The 16,099-nt window shown below is 36.2% G+C and overlaps 1 non-coding gene across 1 annotated transcript; it reads left to right on the plus strand.

Moving 5' to 3' along the window:
• The first annotated feature begins 311 nt into the window (after positions 1–311).
• LOC128568221 (U6 spliceosomal RNA) lies at positions 312–418 on the plus strand. The gene has a single exon (XR_008375043.1). It is a non-coding gene; the product is annotated as a U6 spliceosomal RNA (small nuclear RNA).
• Positions 419–16,099: the final 15,681 nt, after the last annotated feature.

The raw sequence follows: 16,099 nt of genomic DNA on the forward strand, positions 1-16,099 counted from the left end.
ACAAAGCCATCCAGATCAATTGCCTCAACCCACATTACCAATTTTGTATTACACTCAAGATTGCCCTTCTCTTTTCATGCTGAATGTACAAATATCTAAAAGATAAGTGTTACTTTTAGATGTCTAATTAGAGTCTAAATATATATTTTTAAAATGTCAAATGGATCAAGAACCAGTTATTCTAGTCATTTATCATCTAAAATTTTTTAAAGGCAAAAGGTAAAGGAAATTTTTTTTGGTATCACAATGTTATCCTTATTTATCATGACTTCACAAGCTAGGTATATCATTGTAAAATGAAAGTTGAAGATGTGCTTGCTCCAGTAGCATATATACTAAAATTATAATGATACAGAGAAGATTAGCATGACCCCTGGGCAAGGATAACACACAAATTCGTGAAGCATTTCATATTTTTAAACAAAAACATTTTCAGCCAAGAATCTTGTATCCTGCTAAACTAAGCTTCAAAATCAGCAAAGAAATCAAATCTTTTACTAATATGAATACATTAAGAAAATTTGCCACAATAAGACCAGTTCTACAGGAAATACTTAGACTTATTCTCCACACTGAACATCACAATGTAATACCAGCAAGTAAACACCCAGAAACTAAAGGACAAAATCTAGCTTCCACAATGGCACAAAAGATAAAACTAAGCAATGGATTTTCACAAAATAAGATGAATAGAATCTCACCACACTTATAAATTCTCTCAATAGATGTAAATGGCTTGAATTCTCTACTAAAAAGGCATAGACTGGCTGATTGGATAAAAAAGCACAAATCATCCATATATTGTCTTCAGGAAACACATCTTAAAGCACAATACATGACTCAGGGTGAAGGGCTGGAAAACAAAACTTCACATATACGGAAATCTGAAGAAAGGAGAGGTCACAATCTTATTTTCAGATACAAGTAGATTTAAGGAAGACAAAGATGGTCGCTTCATATTTATCAAGGGAACCATAAAATAAGAGGACATTTCAATTTTAAATATTTATGTGCTCTACTTACATGCTCCCAAATTTATGAAACAGACCTTAATTTGTCTGAGCAATATGATATCCTATAACACCATGACAGAACTGGACAGATCCTCTGAACAGAAACTAAACAAAGATACAAGGGACTTAAATGTGACCCTAGAACAAATGAGCCTAATAGACATGTACAGAATACATCCCAAAGCTAAGGAATATACTTTCTTCTCATCAGCCCATGAAATGTACTCTAAAATAGATCATATCATAGGACACAAATCAAACCTCAGCAAAATTAAAAGAATTAAAATTATATCTTATATCTTCTCGGACCCCAAGGCAATAAAAATGGAACTCAACTCCAATGAAAATTTTCTGAGGAATGAAAATTAAACATTATGTTGGATGACAGTTAGGTCAAGGGGAAGATAAAGGAGGAAATTATTAAATTCCTCAAACATAACAACAATGAAACTACAAGTTACCAAAATGTGTAGGATACTGCAAAAACAGTCCTAAGAAAGAAATGTATTGCATTCAATGGCTACATGTGAAAAACAAAAAGAGAGCACATCAACAACCTAATAAATCATCTTTAGGAAATAGAAAAGGAAGGGCAATCCAATCCCCAAACTAGCAGAAGAAAATAAATAACCAAAATTAAATCAGAAGTAAATTAAATTGAAAACAAAAGAATTATTCATAAAATTAATGAAACAAAAAATTGGTTCTTTGAAAAGATAAATAAAACTGATAAACTTTTGGCCATATTAACTAGAAACTGAAAAGTAAATTCTATAATCACCTCAATCAGAAATGAAAAAGGGAAAATAATAACAGATTCCACAGAGACACAACGGATTATCTCTGACTACTATAATAAACTCTACACCCATAAATATGACAATGCAACGGAAATGGACCAATACCTAGAATCACACCATCTTCCTAGACTTAACCAGGAAAAAATAGATCTCTTGAACAAACCAATATCAAGCACTGAGATCAAAGAAACAAAAAATCTTCCAACAAAAGAAGGCCCTGGACCAGATGGCTTCACACTAGAATTCTATCAAACCTTCAAAGAAGAGCTTATACCTATACTATAGTACCTATTCCAAAACATTGATTCCACAACACATTCTATAAAGCAAACATCACCCTGATACCAAAACCAAGAAAGTACCCAAATAAAAAGGAAAACTACAGATCAATTTCACTAATAAATATTGATGCAAAAATACTCAACAAAATCCTAGCCAATAGATTGCAGCAACACATTTAAAAAAAATTATACATCATAATCAAATGGTTATACATCACGCTTACATCATACAATTAGACATCATGCTTCATTATAGGAGTGCAAGGGTGGTTTAACATGCAAATCCATAAGTGTAATTCACCATATCAATAAAAGGAAAAACAAAGACCGTATGACCCTCTCATAGATGCAGAAAAAATATTTGACAAAATTCTGCACCATTTTCTAACAAGAATACTTAAGAATAGGTAGAAGTCACACATTTTTGTTTCTTTCTTCTTTTGCAGTTTTTGACTGGGGCCAGGTTTGAACCCATCACCTCTAGTATATGAGGTCAGTGTCCTACTCTGTGAGCCACAAGTACCACCTGAGGTCACACATTTTTTAAACTTATTGAAGCCATCTGCGGCAAACCTATAGCTAATATACTGAATAGAGTAAAACTGAAAACATTTCCACTTAAAACTGGAACTAGACAAGGATCTCCTCTATTGTCACTACCATTTAACATAGTGCTGGAAGTTCTAGCCAATGCAATCAGACAAGAGATGGATATAAAGGGCATCCAAATGGGAGCAGAAGTGGTCTACCTCTCACTCTTTGCCAATGACATGATCTTACACTTACAGAACCACAGAGACTCAACTGGAAGACTCCTAGAAGTGATCAAGAAATAAAGTAACTTTTCAGGCTATTAAATCAATGTCCACAAATCAACAGCCTTTGTATATGCCAATAACAATAAAGTTGAGAAGCTAATCAAAGACACAAGTCCCTTCACAGTAGCTTCAAAGAATATACCTAACCAAAGAGATGAAGGATCTTTACAAAGAGAATATGAAACCCTAAGAAAAGAAATAGCGGAAGACATTAACAAATTAAAAATGAAAAAAACATACCATGCTCTTGGCTGGGAAGAATCAACATTTGTTAAAATGTCTATACTACCTAAAGTAATCTACAGAATAAATGCAATCCCCATTAAAAAAACCAACATCATACTTTGAAAAACTGGAATAAATAGTACTTTTTTTGTATGGAACCAGAAAAAAAAAAACATATATAGCCAAGGCAATTTTTAGTAATAAAAACAAAGCCAGAAGCATCACTTTACCAGACTTTACATTATATTATAAGTTCATGTGATAAAACAGCATGGTACTGGCACAAAAATAGAGTCACAGACATATGGAACCAAACAGAAAACCAAGAGATGAAACCAGTCTCTTGTAACCATCTGATCTTTGATAAACCAAACAAAGGCATACACTGGGGAAAAGAATCCCTATTCCTTAGCAGCGCCTATGGCTGAGTGAGTAGGGTGCTGGCCCCACATACAGAGGTTGGTGGGTTCGAACCCAGCCCCGGGCATTGAGGCAGGTGCCTGTAGTCCCAGCTACTCAGGAGGCTGAGGTAAGAGAATTGCCTAATCCCAAGAGCTGGAGGTTGCTGTGAGCTGTGACACCATAGCACACTACCAAGAGCAATAAAATGAGACTCTGTCTCAAAAAAAAAAAAAAAAAAGAATCCCTATTCCATAAATGGTGCCAGGAGAACTGGATAACTGGATAACACATGTGGAAAACTTAAATTGGACTCACATCTTTCACCACTTACAAAAATTGAAAAGATTTAAATCTAAGTCATGAAATGATAAAAATCCTTGAAGATTAAAAAAAAAAATCCTAGAAAACTCTTGAGGAAGTCAGCTTGGGGAAAGATTTTATGAAGAAGACTTCATGGCAATTGCAACAACAACAAAAATAAACAACTGGGACTTAATTAAACTGAAAAGCTTCGGTACAGCTAAGGACACAACAATTGAAGCAAATAGACAGCCTTCACAATAGGAAAAGATATTTGCATGTTACAAATCTGACAAAGGCTTTGATAATTAGGATCTATAGACAACTCCAATTAATCAACAATAAAAGAGGAAATAATCCCACCTATCACTGGGCAAGTACACATGAAAGATGAATTGCTAACAAAGATACGAAAAATGCCGGGAAGGGTGTGTAGAGAAGAGAACACTTCTACACAGTTGGTGGGACTGCAAACTAATATAGCTTCTTTGGAAAGAAGTATGGAGAATCCTCGAAGAACTCAAATTAGGTCTCCCATTTGACCCCACAATCCCATTTATAGGCATCTACCCAGAAGAAAAAAAAAATCATTCTCTCATAAAGACATTTGCACTAGTTTGTTTATCACATCTCAGTTTACCAATCACCAAGACATAGAAACAACCTAAATGCCCATCAACCCAGGAATGGATTAACAAGCTGTGGTATATGTATACTATAGAATTCTATGCAGGCATAAAAAAAAAAATACATGGAGACTTTACACCTTTTGTATTAACCTGGATGGAGTTGAAACACATTCTCCTTAGTAAAGTAACACAAGTAAGGAAAACCAAATATCCAGTGTAGTCAGTACTAATACAAAGCCAGTAGATGATCTATCACACACCTGCATAGGAGAAAAACTCTACTCAATTCAAGTTCAGGTGAGGGGGAACGGGAGAAAGGAGAGAGGTAAGGAGGGAAAGGGATTGGCGTGCTCCCATTTAATGGGCACAATAAAAGGATACATGGCACACCTTTTGGGTGTGGGACACAATTGTAAGAGAGAGCACCTCTACCTAACAAATGCAAATGCTGTAACCTAGTGTTTGTTCCCTCACCTTAACCTGAATTTAAAACAAGAATTTTTTTTAAAATAAAACTTGAAGATGAGGTCCTTGTGAAAAAAAAAAAAACAGGATGACAGGCCTTTGTGAACATACTATTTTGCTGAAAGTCCTTAGTCATCCACTGGGTTCATTTTTCTGAATGCCCATTTTTCTCCTTCAGTGGCTTTGATTAAAATTCTGGAAACAGATGCAACTGTCTTATAATATTGCAGACAAAATGTAAAGCAGACAATATTAATCTGTCAGCAAGCTTTAAATATTCCTTCTCTTCTCTTGTACAAAACAAGCCTCATCTACCATATATTTTCATCCCCTTGCTTCTTTCAGGTTATTGATCTTTATGTTATTTCTGCAAGCACATGGAAAGGTTTTACAGTGTGTCTGAATTAAATCTATGAGGCATGGAGCCTACTTTATTCAAATGAATATGTCTTTAACACATTTCAGAGTGAATCTGTAAGAAAAAAGTCTTCATTAAGAGCTGTTTCTGATCGTTACTTCTAATGTTACATGAGAGCCTTATACAGTTTTACAACACACACTAAATATGAAGAAAGAGCAAATAAAAATAAATATTACACATCAGGAGTGCTCATAAAATCACTGTGGTATCGTCCTGGCCTCTAACCAAGCTCAAAAAAAGTAATACCTAAAATCCTACTTTTAATGTTCTATACTTTCTGTAAAAACCTTTATGACTACTCCTGACATAAAGCCATATATTTAAACCAGCAGTAGGCAATTTCTCTCTTTCTCACCATTAAAACAAAAAACAACACACACCAAAAAAAAAAAATCTAGAAGGCAAATCTTACCTCTAGCTTTTTAGTATCAAACTTTTTAATTAGGAAAACAAAACTTTTAATATTAAAAGCAAATGATTTATTCCCTGGGGATTTATATTTTCATAATATAGAACACTAAATGTTCTGCCATGAATACATATCAAGCTATTCTATGCTAACAACTCCAAAACAATTTATTCTCTTAATTACTTACAATTATTTTATTCTTTAATAACATTTTTAATATGCTAAGAAAAGGAATCAAGAACAACTTAAAGGTAGAATAAAATGGAACAGTCTGTATGAAATTCACAAAACCTAGCAAAAAGAAGAATAGAAATTCTGACTAGTTGAGGGGCACTCTAACACTTGTCCTGAGTGTTCAATAAATCTTTTATTCTCTCATTAATTATTATTATTAATATGATTACTATATTATGGTAATTATATTACTATAAACTAATACTTAATCTGTAGAAATGTATAATTTATACACCCACATTATGTATTCTAATATCAGACAATATAATGATAGCTCTGTATTCAAAAAACATTGTGGTGACTACAATTAAGATGGGAAAACTAAAGAAGCAGAGTCTTAATCAGTGATGTATAAAAGCACCATGAAGCAAGATCTAAAGCTCTCTAGGAATAAATAAGGAGTTACTATTTCTGCCCCTGATTTGTCCCAGTAAAAGTAGAAAGAAATTTGCCATAATAAAAAGGAAAAAAAAAGTGTACAAAGGAAGAACAGGCATTTTATGTAAGAGACTATACAATAGCCAAAAAGATACGAAAAGATGTTCAACATAATTATTTCATAAGGAAGTGCCAATTAAAACCCAAATAAAATCCTTACCACTAAACACCCACCAGAATGACTAAAACTTAAAAGGCTAACAGTATTAAGTGTTAGGCAAGGATGTGAAGCAATTGCAACCCTCATACAGTGTCAGTGGAAGTGTGAATATATACAATCATTTTGGAATAGTTCTTGATAGTACCTATCAAAAGTAAATATTTGCCTTCATTATGACCAAATAATTCCATTCTTACATATGCAGTTGGATAATTAAATTGCAAACTCATCCTAAAAAAAAGTGCAACCTACCTCATTGATGAATATCACTACGATCATGTTCGAAGTACTACCCACAGCCATCTGGTGTAGTAATATTCAGCAATGAGGCAGGTTGCACTCTTTCTAGGATGAGTTCACGAACTTAATTATCTGACCTCATATAAACCAAAGAAAAATAAATACATATGTCCACTAAAAAAATACTAGAGTAGTCTTAGCAACTTTCTTTATACTTAATTAAAACTAGAAACAACCTAACTGTCCAGGAACTGTGAATTAATAAATTATTTTGTGGAATATCCACCTACCTAACAGTTAAAAAGAAATAAACCTACGGTTTAATACACTTAACATAAATGATTTTTACAGACATAATAATGAGCAAAATGACAACAAGGAGTATAAACTGTCTGATCCCATTGTTACAAAGTCTGATAACTGGCAAACTAATCTGCCTTGAAAAAATAAAAGTATTTGTTTTGGGACTAGATTGTGAATAGGTGGGTTGTGACAGGATGAGACATAAGGGAACTTTCTGGTTGGCAGGAAATGTTCTGTATCTTTGGGTGGTGGGGACACTGGGGACATATATGTGTGTAAAAATTAGTGTATACATAGTGTATACATAAAAATTTTTCGCTTGAGATCGGTGTACTTTATAGGATATAGGTTATACCTGAATAAGAAAGAATTTAAGAATTCAGAATTCTCACATCTTGGTAGTAGAGGCAGATAGATGTAACAGTCATCAGAGTGCTCCTTTTAGTGGAGAGCACCGGAGACAAACATTCCTGACAGCTTGTTTCCTCCTCATTCCTTGGCATGCAGGGCCAACGAGTCATTTGTCTTTTTTGGTGTATTGCCTGCTGCCTCATATGAACATTAGTTTCCTTGGGTTGCTATAGCAAATTACCACGAACTCAGTGGCTTAAAACAACAGAAATCTCTTCTCTCAGAGTTGTGGACACCAAAGTCCAATATCTAGGTATCAGTGGGAAAATACTCCCAGGGCTATAATTTCTCTAAAGACTCTGGGAAAGAACCTTCCTTGTCTTGCTCAGCTTCTAGTAGCTCCAAGTGGCACTGGGCTTGTGGCTTCATGACTCCAATCTCTGCTTCCACCTTCACATGGCCTTCTCGTCTGGGTCTCCGTGTCTTCTTTTATTGGGAGACTTAGCATTGGATTGTGATCCTAGCCAGATAATCCAGGATGGGTTCATTTAGAGAGCATTATTTCTACAAAAATCTTTTTTCCAAGTAAGTTCTTAGATATCCACAGGTTCTTGATATTAGGGCATTGGATATATCTTTAGAAGAAACCCCATTCAACCCACTAGAATGTACACAGATTAAAATGAATGCAACTCCCCATTATAATAACTCTAAGATAATGTATAACCTCTAACTACTTAAGGACAGTAAGAATATGCATTCACTTGGTATTTTCCAGATATAAAAGAGCTTTTTTAATCTTTAATCTGATTTGACCTTGATAATCAGCTAATACAAAGAGAGATTTGCCATGGTAACCAGGAGATATTTATTCATCACTATTCATTTATTTAACCAAAGTATACAGTGTTGACAGTTTTAGTCTAAGTTCATAACAGAGAATTGGTTTGTGCCAATGTTAAAGAAAGAGAGTATGACATTCAGCTCCTAACTCAGTAAGGAAAGAGTTCAAAATTGCTTCAACTGCAATACTTTATGGAATATGATGGCATGTTATAGATGAAAATTGTTCACGTAGAACTTCCTAAGAAAAAGGAGAAACACTACATAGAAATGTTTCACTAACAGTGTAAAAGTGGTCGTTAAACCAAAGCTAACAAGCTCTGTTTTCTCTTTTCTCCTTTAATGGTTGCTAACTTTTGCTCACCTTAAGTCGTAATGTTACATTATCATTTCATGTAATTCAATACATTTATTTTTCAACTATCAAACATTACATTTATAATTTTAGAAAGACACAATATTTAGAAAATACTATATTACAATTTTTAAAAATCAGTTTTTTCAGAATATATATAATATATACACATATATAATATATAATATACCTTATATGCACATATATCATTATAATATATATAATATACCTTATATACACATACATACATATATACACTTCATATAGGGACTATGTGTTCCCTTCTAAAACAAATTCACTACTGTAATTAAATAGCTGAAGTTATGAGTGAATACTTAGCAATTATTTATATGAAAAATTTTGCTAACCAAAAGTTACCTTATAAGTAATTTATGGATATTGTGTTTTTTAAATGTAATTTCATTTACTAAAATTTTAATTTTCATACAAGTATCTATGCATAGAGTGAAACCCATCTGTGTTATTTAAAATTCAATGTTTATTGCATTATAAGAAACAACTTTGGCTTTCACTAACAGTGTAAGCAATTATCTCAAGCCAAATACCCTTAACTACTCTTTTGTCCTCTCAAACTTAAAAAGGCAATTTCAATTTGCTCAATAGCTGCACTGAAGTGGAGAATTGCCTTTTATTGTGCAAAAGACAAGATTCTATAAACACTGCATTATAGAGAAGCATTTCTCTGCATTAACATATTAGGAGGTGTGGATTTAAAAAGGCTTTTTCTACTACCAATACTATAATTGGGCAGATGTCTGCTACATGTACCACATCTGCATTAAGAGCCAGATTTTCCTGAGAGCTATTGGAAGCATTTAAATTACAGACAAAATACTCATTGACTATTTTGCAAATGAAAATTTTATAGTCTCTCTGAAAATTCTGTAGGTGTTTTACAGGATTAGATTTCAGCATATGACATGCCCACTGAGATGGGGTCCTCTGAAAGCCTCATTGCTTTTAAAATGCAAAATGTAGGCAATAGGACAAGATGTAGCAAGCCAGGTACAAACAATGTGAACGACAGCAGAAGCTAAGGGCTAGACTTTTTACGGGAGCTGGTGGCTGTATCCTACCACAGAGTTATTTTTCTCAAGACATGCTGAGATTCCAAATGGCCTGGAAGGTGGGGTTGGATGCCACAATTCAGCCTGCCTGGGCTAGGAGAAACCTTTGTCTATAGATGATAGCTAGAGAAACACTGGCAGCACAGCAAAGTGGCTAGAGGTGTGCTTAAGTTTCATTCAAATACTATATGAGCTATTGACTAGCTATGTGACTTAAATGATGTCCTCAGACACTGCCATGGTCTGAATGCTTCTATCCCTCTGAATTCATATGCTGAAATCTAAACCTCAGGGCAGTAGTACTAAGAAGGGATTTAGAGGAAGTGAGTAGGTCATGTGGGCAGAGTCTTCATGAATGGGATTTGTGCCCACATGAAAGAGGTTCAGGGAGGGAACTTGTTTGTCCCTTCCACCATGTGAGCACACAGCAAGGAGCCTCATCTATGAAACAGAGAGGAAGCCCACCCCAGACACTGAATCTGCTGGTGCTTTGATCTTGACTTTCTCGGCCTCCAGAACTGTGAACAATAAATTTCTGTTGCTGATAAATTATCCCAATTATAATATTTTGTTACAGCAGCCCAAATAGACTAAGATAGCCATTATATGACTTACTTTTATTATCTAAAAACCAAGGATAAAAATAGTATCTACCTTGTGAGTTATAATTGGTACTTCACAGTCAATAAATGGAATTATTATCATTATTTTATTGCATAGGGAGGTGGTAAAAGCAAGAATGAATTTCAACTATGTTGATATCAATGGAAGGTGGTCCTGCTCATTAGCACGTGGTGTGAGTGCAAGTCACTCTTTTCAGGGTGAGATCTCAGGCAACACTCAGTAGTAGGAGAGACATCAGTTTTTAATTAAAAAGCTATGTCAGAATCTCATCTGTAGTATTTTTTTCTTTTAGTAAAAGCATATCATTCCTTTCTCTTCTTTTCTGAAGCAGCTCTAGAGTAATTCTGATGTTCAACTTCGTGAGAACCTCCATGAAAAGGAAAGAGGATTTTCAAAAACTAAGCAGAACATTGGGTCACTACCCACATGGATGAAAATATAGGGCAGCTGGGGAGTGCAATCAGGAACCAATAGAAAGGACCAGATATGAAGATCTAAGAAACTCCATGAGGCTTTCAGAAGACCCCATCTCAGTGGGCATGTCAGTCTTCAAGTTTCAACCCAGACACACTCACATAGACAAACCCCTTGTGCTGATGGGACCTTGGCCCTTATTCTGTTACCAGGCTTGTTTAGTATTAGCTCTACAATATCAAGGGGGACAAAGTCTACCGAAGACAGGTTGCTACCAGCTCAATCGTGTGGCCACCCAAATCCTTATATTGAAGTCCCAACCCCTAGCATCTTAGAATGTGGCCACATTGGAGACCTGGCCCTTAAATAGGTAATTAAATCAAAATGAGGTCATTAGAGTGGGCCCTCACCTAATATGACTGGTGTCTTTCCAAGAAGAAGAAATCTGGATAGAGAAATACACAAAGAAAAGACAATGTAAAGACATATAGGGGAAAGGTCGCTTACAAGCCACCAAGGGAGATCTGGAATAGATCCTTCTCTTTGGCCCTCATCTCACAGACACCTTCATCTCAGATTTCCAGGCTCTGTGACTGGGAAAAAATAAATTTTTATTGTTTAAGCCACCCACACTGTGGTAGCTTTGTGATTACAGCCCTACAAAACTAATACAAAGGCTCAGGAGGTACTGGCAGCCAGGGGAATGAGGGCCCATCCTGGTGTTTTTAGATAAAAGACAGTGACTTCTGTTCATGAGCCCTAGACAGAAATAAAAATTAGGGACCAAAAAAGACACATGAGCTCATAAAAGTGGAGATTCAAGGAGGAAATGGGGAACAACACAGCAGCCTCAGGTGACCCAGGTTATCCAAGTGTTCTGGCTTCCCAGTCCTGTGAGAAATCTGTGGACCACCACCCAGCATGGAATATTATTAAGGTACTATTAACCAGAAATTCTCAGCAATCCCAAATCAAAATTAAGACTAGAAAAGAAATATTGCTGAAACTGCCTCTTGACATTTACTCTCTCTCTCTTGAATAGGAGACCCTATAACCTAAAATGGATTGGCTTTAATCAATAACAAGGTATTCTTGATTTTTTTTTGACCTTGAAGAAAAAAGAATGACTGGATTTTCTAACATTTTCTTATTATAATCTGTTTTCACATAATCTTACCATGTCAACACTCCCTCACAAACACAAACATGTAAATACATCCTCACAAGTCAGCCCATATTATTGAGTAGATTCTGGGTTTCCTCAGAATAAACTTTTTTTTTTCTTTTCTTTTTTTTTTTTTTTTTTTTTTGAGACAGTCTCACTCTGTTGCCTTGGGTAGATTGCTGTGGTATCATAGCTTACAGCAGCTTCAAACACCTGGGCTCAAGCAATCTTCTTGCTTAGTTTTTTTATTTTTTTAGTAGAGACAGGGTCTTGCTCTTGCTCTTGCTCAGGTTGGTCTCAAACTCCTGAGCTCAGGCAAACCACCCACTTCAGCCTTTCGGAGTGCTAGGATTATAGGCGTGAGTCCCTGCAGGCAGCCAGAATAAACTTTCCTTATAAAGTTTACCATGCAGTACTTCACTGGCCATGAATCCCAGACACATTTCCTCATGAACATTTTAGAGTGACCTGCACTTTTGATTTTGGTCTTACAACCCCCACTACTAAAGAGTTAATATTCTTTATAATTAACTAGGCATATGTTGAAGGTACTTTTGGCCGATGCCTCTAGCAGATAAGCATCTGTCCTCTTTGAGTAGGAAAGATAAAAAATAATGTTGTTTCTTTTATCTTACAGCCATCAATTCTTTTTCTTTTTTTTTTTTTTATTGTTGGGGATTCATTGAGGGTACAATAAGCCAGTTACACTGATTGCAATTGTTAGGTAAAGTCCCTCTTACAGCCATCAATTCTTTTAAAAAAGATGAATTGGTTAATTAACACATGGTTCTTAAATGTAAATATTTGAATGACAGTGGTTCTTCACTCATATAAGAAACAAGCACTGTGCTGGGCCTTAGGACAGATGTAATCCTTGCTTTTAAGAAGTTAAATTAGTACAAGTGATCTCATCTAAGGCTGAGCAAGGGACTTGAAGAGAAACTTCTCTCAAGAAGACAGATGCACAGCCTACAGACACATGAAGAAATGCTCATCATCCTTAACCATCAGATAAATGCAAATCAAAACTACTTTGAGATACCATCTAACTCCAGTAAGATTAGCCCACATCACAAAATCCCAAAACCAGAGATGTTGGCATGGATGTGGAGAAAAGGGAACATTTCTACACTGCTGGTGGGAATGCAAACTAATACGTTCCTTTTGGAAAGATGTTTGGAGAATACTTAGAGATCTAAAAATAGATCTGCCATTCTATCTAGGTATATATCCACACTACTAGGTATATATTCAGAAGACCAAAAATCGCATTATAACAAAGATCTTTGTACCAGAATGTATATTGCAGCCCAATTCATGAAAAAACCCAAGTGCCCATCAACTCATGAATGGATTAATAAATTGTGGTATTTGTACACCATGGAATATTATGCAGCCATAAAGAAAGATGGAGACTATACCTTTTTCATGTTTACATGGATGGAGCTGGAAAATATTCTTCTTAGCAAGGTATCCCAAGAATGGAAGAAAAAGTACCCAAAGTACTCAGCCCTAATATGAAACTAATTTATAGCTTTCATACGAAGGCTATATAACCCAATCTCAGTACAAGAATATGGGGAAGGGGGCAAGGGAGGAGAAGGGCCGGGGAGGTAGGGTAGAGGGAGGGTGATTGGTGGGTCCACAACTAGGGTGCATCTTGGAAGGGTGCAGGTGAAGTTTACTAAGTGTAGAGTATAAGGATTTGAACACAATAATTAAGAAAATGCCATGAAGGCTATGTTAACCAGTTCAGTGAAAATATTTCAGACTGTATATGGAACCAGCACATTGTACCTCATGATTGCATTATTGTACACAGCTATGATTTAATAAAAAAATAAATTAAATTAAATTTAAAAAAGAAGTTTACATTCAGGTGAAAGGAAAATAAATAGTCAGATCATTAAGTAGCTATTAATGATGGCAATTGTGCAAAAGAAACTAAGAGAGTGAGAAGGGGAGTGACAGAGAAGGGCACCTATGTTAGATGAGTGGCCTGAAATGACCTCTCTAGTGAAGTAACATTTCTTTCAGTCTTGCCAATAGAACCAGCACTGTGGAAAATTTGGGTTCATGATCAGAATTGAACATGTTAGCCATAAGGTATAGTGCAAATGTGACAAATATCTTCAACTAAATGGAGTCTTGGGTTTGCCACATGCGTCTCTAAAAGCACAAAGATTCCTTTAACACTAAAACATTCATGTAAAAAGGAAATAAGAGTAGACCCCGGTGCATTGTCTTAGAGGTGTGGAATTTCAAACCCACTGTAAACAGCTTACACAAATAGGCAAGTCATCAGGTTCAGAGCCCTTAGGCCCAGCCATTCTACTACTTGTCTATCACATCTACAGAAGAAGTATATTGCAGCATTCAATTATCAGCTCATGACACGGTGAATACAAAAAGTGAAAGGGGTACTTACCCCATTTCAGAGTAACCTAAGTATTCAAGCAGGTTACTGCTTTGTTACATTTTTATAAATTATTAAGTACTTTAGCCAATATGATTAGCCAAGGGTGTGTAGTATACTATACAGTTCTTCCTAAGTTTTCTTTATTTTTTTTTTTAAGACAGAGTCTCATTATGTTGCCCTCGGTAGAGTGCTGTGGTGTCACAGCTCACAGCAACCTGAAATTCTTTGGCTTAAGTGATTCTCTTGCCTCAGCCTCCCAAGTAGCTGGGACTACAGGTGCCCACCACACCTATTTTGTGGTTGTCGTTGTAATAGTTATCATTGTTGTTTGGCAGGCCCAAGCTGGATTCAAACCCACCAGCCCTGGTGTATGTGGCTGGCACCTTAGCCACTGAGCTACAGGCGCCGAGCCTCTTCCTACGTTTTCAACAAGTTCAATCTCCTTTTGTTATTTTCCTTTCTTTAATGAACTGTTGATGTTTTTATTGTAGAAATATTAGGTACAGAGATAGCAATCCCAGATCTTCTGGGGAAGAAGGAAACCAGCTGGGGCCCCCAGGCCTCCATCTTGGTGCCACTCACCTTAATTCTTTCCTAAGTGATTGCTCACACCTGAGGGAGGAGGGACCACCCTACCAATCTACCAATCAGAACGTAGTGTGCCGACTGCGAAAGGACATTGAAGACTCTCCAGCCTAGCAACAGGTACAACAGAGTCTTAAGATACAATGGGGAAAGTATCTTGCTTCATAAGCTTATACTGGCTCTTACTGGCTTATCTGCATTTCTGCATTTATAATCTTTCTTTGGGTTTCAAGGCAGCTGTCTGTCTCCTAAAATGTCAAGATTTCAGGCAGCTGCATGGGGTCTGGGTTCTTGGAGTGCTCTTGGTTGAAAAGTGACCAGAACAACCTTAGGACTAATTAGCATGTCATTAGCTTAAATCTACCTTGTGGTCCACACTCCCCAATGGGCTCACAGAGAGGCTCATGGGAAATCACATGTGCAGTAAGACTCAGGTATCAAGGTTACCTCTGAACCATGAAATAGAACTGATCCAGACAGTATAAAAGAGAATTAGCAGCCAGAACCATGGTTTTTCCTTGTCACAATAATGAGGGCCCATTGCTGTCTATGGGAAAAGTATCTTGCTCCATAAGCTTATACTCGCTCTTAGTCTGTAAGCCTATCTTTCTTTTTCCCAATAAACTTTGTTTCATACTTGCCTTACTTTTGGGTATTTGGTCATTTTTCAACCAAGAGCACTTCAAGAACCCAGACCCCATGCAACTGCCTGAAATCCTGACATTTCAGGAGATAGACAGCTACCTTGAAACCCAACAGAAAGACTATAAATGCAGAAATGCAGATAAAAATAAGAAAAATTACTCCTTTGGTAGATAGAAGGTATAAAAGAGTTCCACTTGGTCAATCCATATCTCTCTGCCTTGTGCCTATTACCCAATAGTGTTCCTTCTCCCTCTGTTCTCAAGCCACAGGACTTGCTTTAAGCCAGCAAGATACTGACAAGTATGACACAGCAGAGGCAAGAGGCACAGGCAGGATTGAGCTGCCTTGCTCTTATGGGCTGGTACTGCCATAAAGACATGTCCAACTATCCGTCTTATCCCAGAAAGAATAAGAGATTAGAGAACCAGAGCTGAGTTTTCTTTCCTGGTCATCCCAGCCAAGGCCATCTTAG

The sequence above is a fragment of the Nycticebus coucang genome, chromosome 16 (genome assembly GCF_027406575.1).
Source record: "Nycticebus coucang isolate mNycCou1 chromosome 16, mNycCou1.pri, whole genome shotgun sequence".
Classification (NCBI taxonomy): Eukaryota; Metazoa; Chordata; class Mammalia; order Primates; family Lorisidae; genus Nycticebus; species Nycticebus coucang.